Source organism: Lithobates pipiens, unplaced genomic scaffold (genome assembly GCF_037356315.1).
Source record: "Lithobates pipiens isolate NorthernLeopardFrog02 unplaced genomic scaffold, aLitPip1_a1.2 Scaffold_18, whole genome shotgun sequence".
In the NCBI taxonomy this organism is placed as follows: Eukaryota; Metazoa; Chordata; class Amphibia; order Anura; family Ranidae; genus Lithobates; species Lithobates pipiens.
Window position 1 is genome coordinate 96563754 of NW_027507758.1, and position 19955 is coordinate 96583708.

The window sequence follows — 19955 nt, forward strand, 5'->3', positions numbered from 1 at the left end:
TTGCACGGCCGCGCAATTGTCAGTTAAAGCGGCATGGTGCCGTATCGCAAAAAATGGCCTGGTCATTAACCACTTCAGGACCGCCGTATTGCCAATGTACGTCAGCACAATGGCACAGGCAGGCACAATCACGTAGATGTACGTGAATGCCTTCCAGCGGGTGGGGGGTCCGATCGGACCCCCTCCCGCTGGATACGACGGTCCGTTTCCCTCCGGGAGCGCTCCGTGATGAGGGGATGGCCGTTGGTTTTAGGCCACCCCCTCTGGATCGCTCCTGGCCAATGAGAAGCTTCCTCTTCCTGTGTAAACAATACACAGTGGGGAGGAAGTGATGTCATTCTCCTCGGGGCGGTCTTTTTGACCGGACTACGAGGAGAAGACTAATAGTAAGTGTGCACCAACACTACACTGACATGTAGGTACACACAGGCACACAACCCCCCCCCCCGATCCCCCGCCCGATCGCCATGGACTCAACATGCCTCTCAGTAAATAGCTTGGGGTGTCTACTTTCCAAAATGGGGTCATTTGGGGGGGTTTTGTGCTATTTTGGCATTTTATGGCCTTCGAAACTGTGATAGGTAGTGAGGAGTTAAATCAAAAATTTGCACCCTTAGAAATCCTGAAGGTGGTGATTGGTTTTCGGGGTGCCGTGCGCGAGTAGACTCCCAAAAAGTCCCACACATGTGGTATCCCCATACTCGGGAGAAGCAGCAGAATGTATTTTGGGGTGTCATTTCACATATGCCCATAGCATGTGTGAGCAATATATCATTTAGTGACAACTTTGTGCAAAAAAAAAAAGTTTGTAATATTCCCGCAACTTGTGGCAAAATATAAAATATTCCATGGACTCAACATGCCTCTCAGTAAATAGCTTGGGGTGTCTACTTTCCAAAATGGGGTCATTTTGGGGGGTTTTGTGCTATTTTGGCATTTTATGGCCTTCGAAACTGTGATAGGTAGTGAGGAGTTAAATCAAAAATTTGCACCCTTAGAAATCCTGAAGGTGGTGATTGGTTTTCGGGGTGCCGTGCGCGACTAGACTCCCAAAAAGTCCCACACATGTGGTATCCCCATACTCGGGAGAAGTAGCGGAATATATTTTGGGGTGCAATTCCACATATAACCATGGCATGTGTGAGCAATATATCATTTAGTGACAACTTTTTGTAAAAAAAAATTTTTTATTTTTTTTTGTCATTATTCAATCCCTTAGGACAAAAAAAATAAATATTCAATGGGCTCAACATACCCATCAGCAATTTCCTTGGGGTGTCTACTTTCCAAAATGGGGTCATTTGGGGGGGATTTGTACTGCCCTGCCATTTTAGCACCTCAAGAAATGAGATCGGCAGTCATAAATTAAAAGCTGTGTAAATTCCAGAAAATGTACTCTAGTTTGTAGACGCTATAACTTTTGCGCAAACCAAAAAATATACGCTTATTGACATTTTTTTTACCAAAGACATGTGGCTGAATAAATTTTGCCCTCAATGTATGACTAAAATTTAGTTTATTCGATTTTTCTTATAACAAAAAGAAGAAAATATCTTTTTTTTTCAAAATTTTCGCTCTTTTTCCATTTATATCGCAAAAAAAAAAAATCGCAGAGGCACTCAAATACCATCAAAAGAAAGCTCTATTTGTGGGAAGAAAAGGACGCAAATTTCGTTTGGATGCAATATTGCATGACCGCGCAATTACCAGTTAAAGCAGCGCAGTGCGAAATTGCAAAAAGACCTCTGGTCCTTAAGGTGTTTATTGGTCCGGAGCTGAAGTGGTTAAGGGGGTAAATCCTTCCGGTCCTTAAGTTGTTAAAATGTTTTTTTTTTTTTTTAAAGCACAGAAAATGCTATTAGCAGCTATTAAGAGCGTTTTTGCTGTAAAAACGTTCCAGGAAACTACAAAAATCATTTATTTTTCTGCTCCTAGACTCTCAGAAATGGTAATAGCCTAAAGTCATGTGCATGGACACATAGGATGACACTTTTTAGCTTCTAGGAGCAGTGCTTGGTAAAAGCTTTTTGTAGCAGCGTTTTAGGAGCTTTTTTGCAGGTCTTTAAAAAAAAAAAAAAAAAAAAGGAGTGTTGTGAGTGTCTCTGCTGGAACCACGCTCCAAAAAACTCAATTCTATTTCTGCTCCTAGACGCTAAAGCTCCAAAAACGCTAATAGCCTAAAGCAATGTGCATAGACACATAGGATAACACTATTTAGCTTCTAGGAGAAGAAAGCAAAATGCTAATAACAGCTTCTAGGTAGGAGCTAAACAAAAAAAAAAAACACTAGTGTGCATGGAGCCTTAAAGTAGAACTATAGGCATTTGTTTTCTTTCATTTTGGAAACGGTAATGGAGTCATTATGTAATTTTTTTGCTGTGTCCCATTGCGGAGATTTCCCTTCACTTCCTGTCCATTGCCAAAACAGGAATTGAGAGGAAATCCCTCCAACGTGAATGAATCCTGGGGGGGTCACCAGAACAAGTGTCCCATTTAGAAGATTTCACCTTTATTACTGTTCTGGGACAACCCAAAATTTGGGATTTTATTTTAGTTTCACTTTCGATGATAATGGTAAACAGGACAAATAGAGAGGGTGAATCTTCCTAATAGGGGAACTGACAGCTAAAAAAAAAACCTGATGGGTGTTCTAATCTCATACCTGGGAACCGAACTTGATTCGCCAGGACCATCCTGGAATTTGATCCCAGCCAATCAGAGCTGATTCCAGTGTGCAGGGCATCCTGGTTCCCACACGCCACAATACACTACACTTGCGATAATAGCCAGAATCTCTCCCCTCTCACTGAACCCGCCCCTCTACCCCCTGTGTTTTCCTGTAAATAGAGGAGAAGGCGGGGAGCAGTGCACCATTCTTCTGATCTGAGGTCTGTGATGATTTCTGTGTACACAAGACTTGCAGAGGAGGGAGGCATGGGGAAGATAGTGGGGGGTGTGGAGCTGGAGGGGATCAGGGAAATGGATAGAGTTGGGATGGGATTGGGGGATGGATGGAGCCTGGATGGAATCAAGGGAATGGATGGAGCAGGGATGGAATGGGGGGGAATGGATGGAGCCAGGATGGGATTGGGGGAATGGATGGAGCCGAGATGGGATTGGGGGAATGGCTGGAGTTGGGATGGGAGCGGGGGAATAGATGGAGCTGGTATGTGATCGGAGGATGGAATGGAGCTGGGATGGAATCAAATGAATAGATGGAGCTGGAATGGATACAGTAGGGGGGGTGGATGGAGCCGAGATTGGATCGGGATGGTGGATTGAGCTGGAATGGGATTGGGGTAGTGGATGGAGGCGGGATGGGATCAGGGTGGTGGATGGAGCTGTAATGGGATCAAGGGGAATGGATGGAGCTGGAATGGGATCGGAGAATGGATGGAGCCAAGATGGGATCAGGGGAATAGATGGAGCCGGGATTGGGGTGGCGGATGGAGCCTAGCTGGGATCAGGGTGGTGGATGGGATCTTGGGAATGGATGGAGACGGATTGGAGAAATGGATGGAGCTGGGATTGGATTGGGGGAATCAATGGAGTTGGGATGGGATCGGGGGAATGGATGAATTTAGGATGGGACTGGGAGCATGGATGGAGGTGGTCAGGGTGGTAGATGGAGCCAGGATTGGATCAGGGTGGTAAATGGAGCCGGGATCGAGGGAAATGGATTGAGCTGGAATGGGATCGGAGAATGGATGGAGCCAAGATGGGATCAGGGGAATAGATGGAGATGGGATTGGGTGACTGGATGGAGCCGGGATTGGGGTGGCGTATGGAGCCTAGCTGGGATCAGGGTGGTGGAAGGGATCTTGGGGAATGGATGGAGACGGATTTGAGAAATGGATGGAGCCGAAATTGGATTGGGTGAACCAATGGAGTTAGGATGGGATCAGGGGAATGGATGGATTTAGGATGGGACTGGTGGAATGGATGGAGCTGGGATGGGATTGGGGGAATGGATGGAGCCGGGATGGGATTGGGGGAATGGATGGAGCCGGAATGGGATTGGGGGAATCAATGAAGTTAGGATGGGATTGGGAGCATGGATGGAGGTGGTTGGGGTGGGGGATGGAGCCAGGATTGGATCAGGGTGGTGAATGGAGCCGGGATGGGATCGGGGGAATGGATGGAGCTGGGATGGGATCAGGGGAATGGATGGAGCCGGGATAGGATTGGGGGGAATAGATGGAGCTGGGATGGGATCAGGGAATTGATTGAAACGGGATTGGATCGGGGTGGTGGATTGAGCCAGGATGGTATCGGGGGAATGGATGGAGCTGGAATGGGATTGGGGAAATGAATGAAGTTGGGATGGAATCGGGGGAATGGGTGGAGACGGATGGGATTGGGGTGGTGGATTGAGTCTGAATGGGATTGGGGAAATGGATGGAGTTGGGATGGGATTAGGGGAATGGATGGAGTTGGGATGTGATCAAGGGAATGGATGGAGCTGGGATGGGATTGGGGGAAAGGATGGAGCTGGGATGGGACCGGGTAATAAATGGAGCTGGGATGGGAGCGGGGGAATGGATGGGACTGGGATGGGATTGGTGGGAATGGATGGAGACGGGATGGGATTGGGGGAATGGATGGAGTCGGGATAGGGTTGGGGGAATGGATGGAGCCAAGATGTGATTGGGGGAATGGATGGAGCCGAAATGGGATCAGGGGAAAGGATGGGATCGGGGAAATAGTTGGAGATGGGATCGGGGCAATAGGTTTTGTTTAACCACATCCCTTAAGCCCCTCCCACTGCTAAGATCTTGGCCACGTCCACCTCTTTACCACAGTGTGCGTAGAGCTCAGCCAGTCTTGTCTGTCCTCCATTGTCCTTTATTCTGAAGTTCAAATGTTGGGAGGTATGCTAATCCCTCTCCACCCTATTCATAACTTCAAAAAAGTTTTGCTTTTTTTAACCTCCCTGGCAGTGATCCCGAGTCTGGCTCGGGCTGGGATTTCAGTACCATAAGCGGTAACCCCGAGCCAGACTCGGGATCGCATCGCTGGATACAGGGAGAGTTACTTACCTGGATCCAGCGATGTCCTCCACGCTGTGTAATCGAGCTCCTCCGCTCGATTCACACAGTGCCCAAGTGCCGCCGAGCTCCGTTCCCTGCAACGTTGCGGCGCACGGGAGCGGAGATCGGCGCCAAATTCCAAAAAGTAAAAACACACAAAACACACACAGTACTGTACAAAAAAAATGACACACTCCCTTTGTCCCTAGTGGTCTGTCCAGTGCCCTGCATGCACTTTAATATTATAAATACTGTTTTTTCTGCCTGGAATTTGGAGATTGCCCATAGCAACCCAAAACTGTCCCTTTATGTCAAAAGTGATTTTAGACCAACTAGAAAACAGCGATAATAAATTATAATCACTTGCAGAATTGCGATTTGTGGGGAAATTCGTCATCAAACACTAAATCTAATGACAGCGACAATTCTGCAAATTTCAGTGTTTTGGAATTTGATTACATTATTGAATCATTTTTATTATTATTTATTATCATTATTTATTATATTATACATTTTATCATAACCATGATGAACAATTGCAGGCCTACAATATAAAACGCCAAATTTCCATGCAAAATAATTGTAAAGCCCCGTACACACGAGCGGACTTTTCGACATCCAAACTCCGACGGACTGAGTCCGGCGGACTATCCGCTCGTGTGTGGGCTGCAACGGACTTTAGCGAAGCTAAAGTCTGACGGACTTTAGAAATGAAGCATGCTTTAAATTTTCCCGACGGAACTCCGCCGGACCCGGTCCCCTTCGAAAAATCCGCTCGTGTGTGTGCTACTCCGACGGACTAAAACCGACGCTAGGGCAGCTATTGGCTACTGTCTAGGAACTTCCTACGTCGAATCCAGTCGTACGTCATCACGTTCGACTCCGTCGGAGTTTGGTGTGATGGTGTGTGGTCAAGTCCGTTCGGTCGAAAAGTCCGCCAGAACTCCGTCGGAACTCCGGCGGAACTCCTTTGGAGGTCTGTCAGACTTAATCCCTCTCGTGTGTACGGGGCATTACACTTTCAGCACCTAAAATCAGAACTAATCATACCGCCAGGGAGGTTAAAGAGGTTGTAAACCTCATAAAAAAAACCCTGCAAGACAAAGGCATAATGAGCTAGTATGCATCGCATATTAGCTCATTATAAAATACTTATCTTATCTATGCACTGCAGTGCCGCCCGTGCGCCACTCCCATGGCCGACATCTTTCACCGGAGTTACTTCCGACGTGCCCCGACGCTGCAATTTGCCGGATCCGCGATGACGTCACTATCGTGAATGTGCACGGGAGCCGCCAGTCACGGCATGGCCATTGAAGGAATGGCACCAGCGGGCTGTTTCTTCAGTACGGCATGCACCGATGACATCGGCAGCAACGCATGTAGTGAATATCTCCTAATTAGTGCAAGTTTAGGAGATATTTACAGTACCTACAGGTAAGCCTTATTATAGGCTTACCTGTAGGTACAAGTGGTGTAACAGGGTTTACAACCACTTTAAGGGCCCTTTCACAATGCTCTGTAGCAAAATTGCGGTAAAAACGCATATGCTTTTATGTGTTTCAGATGCGTTTCCTACGCGTTTTGAGTTGCCTGCACCTGTGAAAAATGGGCATGTGTCTCAAAAACACATAACAAATGCAAAACATGGTGCGATTTTACCGCTATTTTGATGCCTTTGCCATTCATTTCAATGGCAAGCTTCATTTTTGGTGCGGTTTTAAAAACTGCACCAAAGATGCAGCTTGCAGGACTTTTCAAAAACGCACTGCACCCGTAATGCAGTGGTGTGAAGAGTCCCATAGGATTTAAATGGAAACATTTTTCTTGCAAGGTAAAAATGCAAGAAAAATGTATCAGTGTGAAAGGGCCCTCATGCTTTAACCACTTGCTGCCCACCCACAGTACATTTACTGCGAGTGAGCCGCAGCTACAGGAACCCTGTACCATGTGATTGGCTGTAGCAGGGAGGGAGAGCTGACAACAGAAGGACCATTAAAGCCAATGAGTGACGTCACTGCTCCAGGCTTTACTAGCCATTGCCGGGTTGTCAACACTCTCTCCTCTCCCCTGCGGCTGCATCTGGCTGGCATAGGGGAGATCACCTGACCGGACCAGAGTGGGCTGAAAATAGGTAAGTACTATATATAGATCTGTTCCAACACAGGTCAGTCAAAATATGTGTTAGGACGGGGAGGAGCATTTTTAAGATTAATAGGTGGTTCCTGGAATTACACGTTTTAAATGTTTGCTGTTGGGTTTAGATACACTTTAACCACATCAATACTGGGCACTTGCACTTCCTTTCCAGACCAATTTTCAGCTTTCAGTACTCTCACATTTTGAATGACAATTACTCAGTCATGCTACACAGTACCCGAATGAAATTTTTAACATTTTGTTCACACAAATAGAGCTTTCTTTTGTTGGTATTTATTCACCACTTCATTTTTTATTTTTTGTGATATAAGCGAAAAAAGAATGAATATTTTGAAAAAATAAATAAAAAAAATCTACTTTCTGTTTTAAAAGAAACCAAAAAAATCGAATTTTGTTGAAAATTTAGGCCAACATGTTTTCTGCTACATGTCTTTGGTAAAAAAAATCCTGATAAGTGTATGATCATTGGTTTGTGTGAAAGTTATAGAGTCTGCAAGCCATGCTACGCATTATTGAAAATATATTAATCCTAATGCACTGATGGCCTATCTCATTTCTTGAGGCCCTAAAATGTCAGGACAGTACAATTACCCCCCAAATTACCGCTTTTTGGAAAGAAGACAGTCTGAGGTATTTAGTAAGAGGCATAGTGAATTTTTTGAAGTTGCAGTTTTTTCCCCACAATGCTTTGGACAATTAAGAAATATAAATATATATATATATATATTGTGACAGTACAGTTCCCTGTCCTAGTAATTGTCACCCAGGGTTCTCAAATAGGCAGGTTGAGGGGCTCCAGGAGTATTTAATGTGGAGGAATCTGTTTTATCAGTTTCCTCCAAAGTTTGTAAAATCGACTTGGGGACCTGGAGCCCGAAGATTCCATAGCGTTATGGGTGGGATGGAATCTCCAATCCTGGGACCGGGTTTTTGGAACAGCCAGAAGTCTGGCTGGTTGATTGAGCAGGTGGGTCCTGGGCTTATAGCAGAGTCAGGATTAGGGTTCTGGGCTGCACACAGAGAGACAGGAGGTCTCCAGGAGTCCAGAGAGTGCAGGTGTGCACTAGAGAAAGCCAGAGACCCAAGTCTGAGGATCAGAGCAGTGAGGGGCTGCTTTGTAGATAGACACTGTGTGTGTGTTAAAGCTGTGCGCATCTGAGACAAATGAGAGCCTGAAGTGGAAGGCCTGAGCAGCAAGGAAGCTGAAGAGAGGTACAGTAGTTGTGTGGGAACCCTGTTATAAGGCCAAGAGGGCTGAATTGTGAAGCCTAGGTGGCAGTGCTGCTGAAGAAAACCAGGTGGCTTGGCATTTTTCATGTATTTTTTTTTGGCAGAAGAACCCCTGTGTGGGCAACCAAGTGCATGTGTGTATGTTGTTCCTTTTTAATAAAAGTGGGCTACCATGCCCTTAAACGAAAGTTTCTGTTCGCTGTGACCTTACTGAAAAGGCATCTGCCACTGAGTTAAACATCCCCCGAGTTAAACATCCCCCTGAGTTAAACATGTTACAATATATATATTTTTTTTTTCTTCTTTACTAAATAGTCATATTTACAAGTTATTTCTCACACACGGTGCAGGCGTAATTGCAATTACACCCCAAAATACATTCTGCTATTCATCCTGACTATGGCTATACCCCGTGTGTGAGACTTTTCCACAGCCTGACCCCATTTTGGAAATAAAACACCCCAATGTATATTCTATGAGGCATAATGAGTCTTTTGAACATGTCATTTCTTTCCACAAGTTTTTGGAAAATGTGGAAAGAAAATTAAAACCTATTTTTTCGGGGGGCGTGCCCGGATGTAGCCGAGTGAGGACGTGCTTTTGAGGAGCTCCACTGATCCTGAAATCATCCGCATCCATCCTGCCTTTCCAGCGCATGGAGAGTCTCCAAACTCTCCATACATAGCCTGACTACCCTCCTGCACAAATCCCAGTGGATATTGCCTGGCCCGGCCGACCGATTGCAGCTCTGCGGAGCTGTGGCTGCTTCTCTGCCCTGTGGACCCGCCGCCATCTTGCGGCCTACATCGCTTCCGCGATCCCCGGGCTCGAGTGCCGCGATCCGCGGAGCGGCGCATCAGGGAGCATCGCCGCCATCCGGATTGCCTGCCACCCCTCTGGGGGACCCCGAGAGGTGAGGAGGCTTTGAGGATTGACGGGGAGGAGAGCTGTTTATCCCCGGGAGCTCGCGGCCGCCGCCATCTTGGGCCCAGACAATCCGGAGCCATCCTCCCTTCCCTTGTACCTGAGGGGACTCCGGACTCATCCTGGGGGCTGATGGGCATCGGCTGCAGCCACCCCACCTGAAATTGTACAGCCTGCCCGTCCGGTGGATCACTGCGGGGTCGCGGCCGGATCTCCACTCCCGGGGCCTACTACCATCTTGAGGCCTGCTCTGTCTCCCCCCCTCACTGAGTTCCGGAACTCCCATCTGCAGCTGAAGAGGCATCAGACTCCTGTATCCCTGTTGGAGGACCCTGGGACAAGGTTGGTCTGGGACTGGGGGGTAGTTTTGCAACCGTTCACGGGTGCCATCCTGAGCCCTTCTCCCCCCACCTCATCTTCCACTCTCGGGGTCAGGGCTGTTGTACTGTTTTGCCCTCCTATCATCCTGGGCCCTGGAACCACCCCTCTCCCTCCCTGTGTTCCCCCCGTGGTGGCCATGCTTTCCTGAGGACCCCACTCCTGTGTGGCAAGTGGACTGCCCCCCTGTCAGTTGCCCCAAGTCCGGCACCCGCCCACTGGACTGTTGCCCTTTGGTGGAGAGACATTGCTCCTGACCCGGCCCACCACCATCGCTGCAACCCCTGCTTTGTTGCTGTGGCGCAGGCTCTCAGCTCTCGGCTGGAGGACTTACCAGGACCCTCTTACATCTCGAGGGGTGCCTCGGATGGGCCGACCTAAGACCCGCTGCTCCAAGTCTGGCTCCTGCTCCCCTCGTGTCCCTCCGCCGACCACTGCCTCATCTTCCAGGCGGTCCACCGCGGTGATGGCGTCTGGCTCGCGGGTGGTCGCGGACTCGGGGGTGGTGGAGGCCCCCACGGGTGCAGAGATCCTAGCAGCCATAACATCCTGTAAAGAAACTTTGACGGCAAAGATCGACTTCTTGAGTGTAGATGTTGGCCTCATCCGCCAGGACATGGATAAGTTCCGCTCGCGTGTTGCTGAGGTGGAGGATAGACTCTCCGCGGTGGAGGATACAGTTCGCTCAGATTCCAGAGAGGTAAAGGCCTTGCAGCTACAAGTGAAAGCGCTACAAGATCGTGCGATAGATACTGAAAATCGCCTCAGGCGAAATAATATCCGCATACTTGGACTGCCTGAGAGGGCTGAGGGCCCCAGACCCGCTGAGTTTGCTGAGAAGCTCCTGTCCACCCTGCTCAACCTGGGGGAGATGCCGCCCACCTTTGTAGTGGAGAGAGCTCACAGGGTCCCACCACTCCCTCCGAGGCCTGGGGCTCCTCCACGCCCCTTTCTGCTACGGCTGTTAAATTACCGTGACAGGGACCGCATCCTGGCGGCGGCTCGCACCATGCCTGAAATCAAATATGAGAACACCAAACTTCTCTTTTTCCCGGATTTCTCTCAGGAAGTACAGCAGAGACGCAAGTCCTTCACGGATGTAAGACGCAGGCTCAGAGAGAAGGGAATTCGCTTTGGTCTTCTGTATCCCAGCAGGTTAAGAATCTCGGACGGTGATAACACCCGTTTTTTTGACACTCCGGAGGCTGCGGCAGCATGGCTGGATGCCCGTTGAACATATGTGGTCAGGAAGACTGAGTAGCTGGGCGTGATCGACGGGAGGTGGCCAGCTCTTCCTCTTCTTCATTACAAAATTGATTCGATTGAACCCCTGGCATCGTTTGTGCTTGTCTCCAGCCACTTCCTCCCCATTGGGTCCCACTTTGCCCTTACTGATTGCCCATTTATTTTCCATTGCGGGATAACCTGCTGTTACTCCTGCCTGAGGAGCTCCACTGCAGATCACTGACTTACCCCACTTTTTGGTTAGACGCACCCCCCTGTTTATTCCCCCTCCCTCAGTCCCCCCCCCCCCCCACGATCGGACTCCCTCTTCCGGAATTGATCCGGATTCTACCGGGAAGGACTGTACTCTTCTGTGACCCACCATACAGGGGTCTCAGTGATCTGAAGATTTTGAAGTTTTGGGAAGAAACCCCGCATCGGTTTGTATGGCTCGATGGCCGAATGTTTTGGTCATTGACCTTGGTTTGTATGATGTTGGGGTAGGGTTTTTTATGTGTTCTATGTTTTGTGGGGAGGGGATTTTTTCCTTAAAAGCTAAGTTTACATTTAGTGCTGCTCGAATATGGCTGAATATGTGTACTGACTTTGGGTTGGCCTACGCCTCCTGGTTATCTAAGCTCATCCTGATTTTGTTCCCCCCTGGGGTTCCATGATGGCTCCCTCAGATACCGAGTCGCTGACTATTATATCATGGAACGTCAGGGGACTCAACTCAAAATATAAGCGGTCTCTGTTATTTCAATATTTAAAACTACATAAACCTCACATAGTCCTGCTGCAGGAAACACACCTCACCGGCAGCAAGGTTCTAGCTTTGAAAAAACCCTGGGTGCAAAGGGCGCTACATGCGACCTACTCCTCGTACTCTCGAGGGGTATCCATACTAATTAGTAAGCGAGTGCCTTGCGTGCTCCAGGAGGTTCATCTGGACCCCCAGGGGAAATTTGTCATGGTGGTACTGAGCATTTATAATAAGAAATATGTCATTGTTAATGTCTACCTGCCTCCTCCGAGCCAGATTCACGTCCTGTATAGCTTATATGAGAGGCTGGCTCCGCATTGCCCGGCGTGTGTCCTGTTTATGGGAGACTTCAACGCCACCTTGTCTCGTGATCTAGATAGACCCTTCCCACAATCGACTTTTAATCCTGATCTTAGTGTCTGGGCCCAGGCAGCGGACTTTCGGGAGGTGTGGAGATGGCTTCATCCCCAGGATAGAACCTACTCCTGTTTTTCATCCACGTTTAAAACATCCTCCCGTATTGATCTGGCGTTTGCTAACGACCTCCTCCTGGCTAACGTCCAGGAGGCTAGCTACCTTCCCTCTGGCTTATCGGATCACCACCCCCTTAAATTGATTGTTAGGACCACCAAGTTTAAGAATAAAGCCCTCTGGAGACTGCAGCCCCATTGGATTAACAACACGGCAGTCCAAGATAGAGTTTCTCCCTCCTTGCAGGACTACTGGCTGCACAATGCGGGGTCAGCCTCCTTGGGGGTGACATGGGATGCCTCTAAGGCTTATGGTAGGGGGCAGTATATCTCTGCAGTGGCGGCGGTTAGAGCAGAAGTTGGGGACAAAGTGTCTGATTTGCAGCATGAAGTTGAGGAGGCTTTGACTCAGTACTCGGCCTCGGCAACGGTCCCCAACTTCGAGCGCCTCTCATCACTTAGGCGGGAATTGCACCTCCATGTCTCAGACACTACCAGGCTTGATATACAAGACAGCAGACAGAAATACTTTGAATATGGTGATAAGAACAGCAAACTGCTGGCTATGCTGGCGCAGCAGGACAGGCCTGTAGCGGTTATACCAGAAATATTCACAGCAGAAGGGTCACTGGTTACCTCTCCGGAGGATATTTTGACTGCCTTCACCAGGTTTTACTCCTCTCTGTATGTCTCCTCACTCCCTGACAGCTTTGACCCCACACCAATGACCTCGTTGTTAGATACGCTAGCACTGGGATGGCTCTCTGACACGGAGCGACTACTCCTTGTCTCGGAGATCACACCAGAAGAGGTCCTGACAGCCATCAGGTCTTTCCCAGCGGGGAAGACCCCGGGGCCGGATGGACTACCTATAGAGTATTACAGAGCCCACGCGGAGCTGCTTGCCCCCAGGCTGGCTCAGATGTATCGAGCCTGTCTTCAACAGGGCTCTCTACCGGCTTCTATGAGAGAAGCTCATATTGTTCTCATTCCGAAACCTAATAAGGATCCTAAGCAATGTGCCTCTTACAGGCCGATAGCACTCCTGAACTGTGATTTAAAAATATTGACTAAGATTTTGGCCACTAGACTCAATACAGTAATCAAATCTCTGATTGACTCCGATCAAACAGGCTTTATGCCAGGTAGGTCCACTGACATCAATATCCGCAGATTGTTTTCTAACATTCATGCCCCCCATGATAATCAAGGTACTAGGACTATTGCCACCCTTGATATGGAGAAAGCATTTGATACAGTGGAATGGGTGTATCTGTGGGAGGTCCTTAGAAGAATGGGTTTTCCATTGCGGTTTATTGCCTGGATACGTACACTTTACACCGGTCCTACGGCATGCATTAAACTGAATGGTTCCCTGTCACCCTCGTTCCCCCTGCAGCGGGGCACCAGGCAGGGGTGCCCTCTCTCCCCGGCCTTGTTCGCCCTAGCCATGGAACCTATTGCTGAGGCTCTTCGGAGTTCGGTCGGGGTCCGTGGTCTTCGGGTGGGCTGGCTGGAGGAGAGAGTGGCCCTCTATGCGGATGATCTTCTGCTTTTTTTAAATGATCCCGGTGACTCTCTGCGGGGCGCACTTGGAATCATGGATGCCTTCTCTGCCTTCACTGGGTTGAGGGTGAATTGGCATAAATCTCAGCTCTTTCCGGTGGACGAGGGGGCCAGGACCTCACCATCCTCCACCACGCTTCAATGGGTGGATAGGTTTACCTATTTGGGTATTGTCATTTCAAGAGAGACCAAGGACTTTGTCCGGCTCAATCTTGAACCTGTTCTGATAGAAATCAAGCCCAAATTAAAGGCTTGGGGCAATCTCCCCCTCTCTCTTATTGGCCGCATAAACCTTCTTAAAATGAAGGTCCTTCCCAAACTTACATACATATTTAGGAACTCCCCACAATGGCTGACTAAAGCCTTCTTTAACTCTCTGAAACAACTTTTTCTCTCCTTCATCTGGGGACCCAAGTCCCCCAGATTCAAATACACCACGCTCACCAGGCCTGTGGGCAGTGGAGGGTTAGCTCTTCCCGACTGTCACAAATATTTCCTAGCTACCCAGCTTGTTACCGTCCACTGGTGGCTGCAGCCGGACCTGACCAATGCTGCGACGGTCTTGGAGGCAGCTATAGTGGGGTCTCTGGAGGCCTTAAGGGGGTTGGTTTTCAGGGGCCCAAAAACGCCTCACTGCCTCACCCCTTCTATGCGCACCACTTTAAGGGCGTGGAGGGCGGGAGAGGCACTGAGGGCGTCCCTGCCGAACTCCTGGTCTCCTCACACCCCCCTGTGGCTGAATCCTGGCCTTCCGCAGTTTAATACCATCCCGGACCCTCAGGCCTGGGCCAAGTGTAAGATACTGACGCTCGAACATGTCGTTCTCAACGGGGAACTTGCTCCCTTTCATATCCTGCGTGACAAATTTAATGTGCCTACATGGGCCCACTTCCGTTATCTTCAAGTCGCGCATGCTTATCGCTGTCAATTTTTGGGACAACCGGTCGTACTGGAGTACTCTGAGCTTGAGTCCATCCTTCGGGTAAAAGACCTGGAGAAACCCATGTCTCAGATTTACAGGTCCCTACTGGTTGCTGCCGTCCCCGAGCTGTCCTCCCTCCGCAGGAAATGGGTGGTGGACATACCGGAGTTGGATGACGATGACTGGAGGGAGATTTGGGATTTTCCGTTCTCCCCTTTGGTTTCAGCCAGGGACAAATTGGTCCAATACAAAATTGTACACAGAGTCCACTACACGCCCCACAGACTGCACAAGATGTCGCCGACGCACTCCCCGGAGTGCTGGCGCTGCTCCTATCAGCCGGGAGACTTCATTCACATTTTCTGGGCTTGCCCAGCGATTGTATGCTTTTGGAAAGAGGTTCTCCTGGTGATAGTTAAGACCACTGAGGTTAATATTCCTTGCGATCCTAAATATTGCCTGCTGGGGCTGGTGGAACAAATGTCGATCCTCAGGGCTAGGAAAACACTCATATCCCTGTTGCTCTACTATGCACGCAAGGCCATCACCATGACCTGGAAACAATCGTCTCCCCCCTCTATTAAATTCTGGAAAAACCTGGTGAACGCTAGCTTACCCCTCTATAGGGCCACCTACTTGAACAGGGGTTGCCCAAAGAAATTTGAGAAGGTGTGGAACTGCTGGCTGGATGATAACACAACGGCAACAGATGTAGTAAATAACCCATAGTTCGGTATGGATGTAGTATGGTTATAGGCTGACCCACCTGCTCCTATGACACTTTATCCAGTCATTTTAATACTTAGCACGAATTATCCTACAATATCCTCTCCCCACAGTGGGGTATAGATAGGCAAGTTTATGTTTGTGTTAATTTGCCCTGTTGCGGTCGGTTGCCGCATCAGAGGCAGGGTATATGTTTTGTAATGTGCTTTGTTGTGGCCTGTTGCCGCATTTGGAAGTTTACCCCTGTGTGGGAAATGTTTGGCCCCTGCGTGGGCGATTTTGGATGACACTGAAAATTCAATAAAAAAAAGATTAAAAAAAAAAAAAAAAAAAACCTATTTTTTCTCACAAAGTTGTCGATTTAGAATATCTTTCTAACAGATAGCATGTACATAGCCAAAATGACATCCCAAAATACATTCTGCTACTCGTCCCGAGTATGGCAATACTCCATGTGTGAGACTTTTCCACAACCTGGCCACATACAGAGGCCCAACATCCATGTAGCACCATCAAGCATTCTAAAAGCATAAATTACACATTTCATTTCCTGAGTACCTATCACATTTTTGAAGGCCCTGGAGCACCAGGACAATGGAATTACCCACAAAATGACCACATTTTGGAAATAAAACAACCAATGTATATTCTATGATGCATAATGAGTCTTTTAAACATGTTATTTCTTTCCACAAGTTTTTGGAAAATGTAGAAAGAAAATAAAAACCAATTTTTTTCTCACAAAGTTGTCAATTTAGAAGATCTTTCTAACACATAGCATGTACATAGCCAAAATGACACCCCAAAATACATTCTGCTACTCGTTCCGAGTATGGCAATACCCCATGTGTGAGACTTTTCCACAGCCTGGCCACATACAGAGGCCCAATATCCATGTAGCACCATCAGGCATTCTAATGGCATAAATTACACATTTCATTTCCTGAGTACCTATCACATCGTTGAAGGCCCTAGAGCACCAGGACAATAGAATTACCCACAAAATGACCCCATTTTGGAAAGAAAACATCCCAATGTATATTCTATGAGGCATAATGAGTCTTTTGAACATGTCATTTCTTTCCATAAGTTTTTGGAAAATGTGAAAAGAAAATGAAAACCTATTTTTTTTCTCACAAAGTTGTCAATTTAGAAGATCTTTCTAACACATAGCATGTACATAGCCAAAATTACACCCCAAAATACATTCTGCTACTCGTTACAAGTATGGCAATACCCCATGTGTGAGACTTTTCCACAGCCTGGCCACATACAGAGGCCCAACATCCATGTAGCACCATCAGGCATTCTAAAGGTATGAATTACACATTTCATTTCCTGAGTACCTATCACATGTTTTAAGGCCCTGGAGCACCAGGACAATGGAATTACCCACAAAATTACCCCATTTTAGAAATAAAACACCCCAATGTATATTCTATGAGGCACAATGGGTCTTTTGAACATGTCATTTCTTTCCACAAGTTTTGGAAAAATGTGGAAAGAAAGTCGTCAATTTAGAAGATCTTTCTAACACATAGTATGTACATAGACAAAATGACACCCCAAAATACATTATGCTACTCGTCCTGAGTATGGCAATACCCCATGTGTGAAACTTTTCCACTACTTGATCACATACATAGGCCCAACATGCAAGTAGCACCTTCAGGCTTCTAACATATAGCATGTACACACCAAGAATTGCACCCCAAAATACATTCTGCTGAGCAAAGGGTAAAAAAAAGACTCATCTGTGGTTTTAGCAGACAGGAATACCATTTCTGGAGCAGTCAAAGCATTTGTCCAGACAGCCAAAGTAAGTGTCCAGGAATTGTCCAGGCAGCAAACAGATATGGAAAAGTATGAACATGGTTCAGTGCAGTCCAAGGTTTAGAAGGCAGTTCGGGTGGCAGGCAGAGGCATGGCCAGATCAGGTGGCAGGCAAAGGCATGGCCAATTCAGGTGGCAGCAGGCAGCACTATAACATTGGGTAGGGGTAGAGGCTTCTTCCCACCCAAATCTCTACGAAGCCTCCGAGTCTCCAGACCCTAATCCGAGAAAACTGTACAGTGGCAGGGCAAATGGTCAGTTCAGGAGGCAGGCAAAAAGCATGGTCATTTAACAGGCCGAGGTCAATTCACATTGAAGGCAGAAAGATGTTTGGCAGAGGCATAGTCGTTAACAGTCCGGGTCATTCACAGAAATGGCAGATAGTGAAAGCTGGAAAAAAAATCATCTTTACTACTGATAGTGTAGTGAAGTGTGATAGCTCCGATAGCACTCTCCAATACAGAGGCCTGGTTCGGAGGGACATTGGGGACAGTAGTATCGGGTGTCATGGCAAATTCCTCTACTTGTGCACACACAACATTTTTTTGGGGGTTTGCGACCTGTTTATGTAAGAGGGAGGATTTTGGGAAAGTGCCTTTCATGGAGTCTGGCTAATGCATGAGAGCGAATTAGATGATAACGTCTTCTTGAAATTTCAGATAGGTTAGGGAACTTTGGGTGCACTTAGAAAAAATAATATATGAATTGAACAGGGCTAGTTGCATCAAATAAATGGCAACTTTCTTGTAACAGAACAGTGATTTCCTGGTGGCCAAGTAGGGTTGCATCATCTGGTCGTTCATATCCACCCCCCATGTATAGGTTATACTCATGCACACATTTTGGCTTCTGGGTGGGGCCTTTTCTTCTCTGCAGTTCCACCAAGGTGTCATCATGCATTGTGGAAAGGATGTAGACATCTCTTTTTTTATCTCTCCACTTCAGCGCCAGTACCTCTTCAGTCTGCATACTGCCCATTTCACCCTCTTTCAATTTCTTGGCAACCAATCTCTGTGGGAAGTCTTTGCGGTTGGTCCGTGCTGTCCCACAGGCCACAGTCTTCTTTTGGTACAAATGGCGGAAAAGTGTGAGACTCATGTAGAAATTATCTAAGTATAGGTAGTAACCTTTCCCAAGTAATGGTTTGATCGGCTGCCAGATAATTTTGCCACTTGTTCACATGTAGGTAGGGCATCCAGGGGGGTTTAGCTGTCTGTCTTTTCCATCACAAATGATGAAGTTGTATCTGTAACCCGTGGCCCTGTCACACGCCTTATAACATTTTACCCCATGTCTGGCTCTTTTACTGGGAAGGTATTGTTTTATTCCAAGTCTTCCGGTGAAATGTACTATGGATTCATCTACACAAATATTTATATCAGAGGTAAACATCTGCTTGAAGCTGGTGCAAAAAAAAAATTGATTAGGGGCCGAATTTTGAATAACTTGTCATAACTGGAATGATTTTGAGGGGGCATTGGGCATTGTTGTTGAAATGTAGAAATTTCATAATCATCTCGTAACGGGTTCTGGGCATCATTGAAGAATAGACCGGCGTGTGGTGGATAGGTTGGGTAGACTAGTAGGCATGGAGTTAATTTTTTTTGTCAGCCCCATGTTGAGGGTTAGGCAAAGGAAAGTTTTAAATTCTTCCACGGTGAGGGGTTTCCAAACAAAGGGCATATGAAGAATTTGGATTGTTGGCTATATGTTGGCTGGTGTATAGGTTACATTGCTCCACAATGTAATTTAGGAGATCATCGGTAAAAAAGAAATGAAAATAATTGGGGTTACATTTTCTGACTGTATCTGAGGGCCTGGCTGGGCTGTAAAAAGGGGAATTACAGGTTCTACTGACCTATCGGGCAGCCATGTTGGATACAGTAGAACATCCGGGAGCCTAGTATGATCCCTCATTGATGGAATGCTCCATTGCTAGCATCTGGCCCATCCTCTAGGAAGGTTGCAGAACTGCTAGTGGATGCCTGCCTATCCCAGAGTGCTGCACTGCTGGCGAATGCCTGCATATAATCCTGGAGTGCTGCACTGCTGGTGGAAGCCCTGGAGTGGTGTGCTGCTGGTGGATGTCTGCGCCTGCTCATATCTCCTGATTCTCCTTGTTAGAATCCTATTTTCCTTGGTTTCCATCTTAGGGCCACTGCTTTCCACTGGCTCGTAGTCGCTATCTGAGTCTGACGGAGAGAGTTGCCTGCTACTCTTGTCCGACATACTCTGGAGTATCTGGAGAGCCTCCTCTGCACTGTAGGGTCTTTTTGTCATGTTGGGGGGCAGATGTTCCAGATGGTGGGCAGATGTGTCAGATGGCGGGCAGCAGATGTGCCAGATGTTGGCAGGTGGCAGATGTGACTGATTTTGGGGAGCGGCAGATGTACCTGATGTTGGCAGGCGGCAGATGTGCCAGATGTTGGTGGGTGGCAGATGTGACTGATGTTGGCAGGTGGCAGATGTGACTGATGTTGGCGGGCATCAGATGTGCCTGATGTTGGCAGGCAGCAGATGTGCCAGATGTTGGCGGGTGGCAGATGGGCCAGATGTTGGCAGATGTGCCTGATGTTGGTGGGAAGCTAGATGTGCCTGATGTTGGTGGGTGGCAGATGTGCTTGATGTTGGCGGGTGGCTAGATGTGCCTGATGTTGGCAGGCGGCAGATGTGCCTGATGTTGACGAGCGGCAGATGTGCCTGATGTTGGCGGGTGGCAGATGTGCCTG